Raw genomic sequence first — 1,314 nt, forward strand, 5'->3', positions numbered from 1 at the left:
CTGCATCACAGACTGCTAGAGAAGATCCTTTCTTGCCCATAGCTACCAGCATCAATAACTATATGAAGAACCTTGAATATTAAGAATTACATTTAATTTCCCCTTGGAATTAAGGGAATTAACTTTTTCATAAAAGTTCGATCATTTCTATCGCATAATACCAAGAGGAAGAACATTGAAATGACCAAGGTAAAAAAAATATGAAATTTAAAATATTGTAGTGCTGCATACAATAAGATATGTTGATCCATTTGTCCAGTAGGGGGCAGCAAAACAAAAAAAACGGCATGTTTCTCTCCAAAATGAATTTGTGCAAACATTAAAAAACGCTTGTTGGAGCATCTCTGACCCAGCAGTTTTCTCTGAGTGAATAATAGCGACATGAAGTTAAAGGAGTACTGATGTGAGCCGATGTTCAGAAGACATTCAGAAAAGAAAAACCGCATAGAAGAGCCAGGCTGATTCAACAGTGGATAAGAAATAGTTTTATTTGACTTAAACATAATTACAAGGAAACCAAACAGTCTGCAACATTCTAGCTTCAGTGGGAATCGCTCTAAGTGAATCACACTCAACACAGTAGGTCATCTCAAACTGCTTTTTATTACATCTTAAATAACAGTACATTTTAATATAGTTTCTATCTTGCATCCAGCTTTCGGTTGTACACTGACTGACTTTAAAATTAAATACAAAAGGTGAAAGGGAGGGGCAGTGGGGAACGGGTGCAGAGCTCTACAGTTATTTGATGGAGAAAGAGAAAAGGAAAAAGGAATTTAATTAATTTTTAATATTTTTTATTTGTTTTATTTTTTGCCAACTCCAGGCCTAACGCACAATTACAGCACATTTTTTTTGTACAGAATGTCGCAGAGAGAAAAAAAAAAAAAAAAAAAAAAAAAAAAACAGATCGGAAAATAAAGTTACTACTGCTAAAGAAAAAGCGTATTGTTTACAAGGAGAAGGGAACAACAGAAAGTTCTGCCATTCAAATGCTGCAAGATTTTTTTTTCTCTCATTTTCTATAGGTCAAAACAAAACAAAAAAGTTATAAAATGTTTCTGTAAATGGAATTTTGTTTTGCTACAGAAGGAATGAAAAATTTATTTGTTCCGTTTGGACTGTACGTGTTTAGGTGAATGAATGCGTGTGTGTGTGCATGTGTGTACATTTTAAGCATTTATGGTACTTCTAAAATTTGTGGAATCCCTCCCAAGAATGGACCGAGTAACCGTTTATGTTGCAGGGCTTGCTTCTCAAGTGCATAGCTTTGACATTTCAGTTGAATCATGTATGCACAGAGTAGCAAAAAAA

Source organism: Poecilia latipinna, unplaced genomic scaffold, assembly GCF_001443285.1.
Source record: "Poecilia latipinna isolate Pla-1442-1.1 unplaced genomic scaffold, P_latipinna-1.0 Scaffold532, whole genome shotgun sequence".
In the NCBI taxonomy this organism is placed as follows: domain Eukaryota; kingdom Metazoa; phylum Chordata; class Actinopteri; order Cyprinodontiformes; family Poeciliidae; genus Poecilia; species Poecilia latipinna.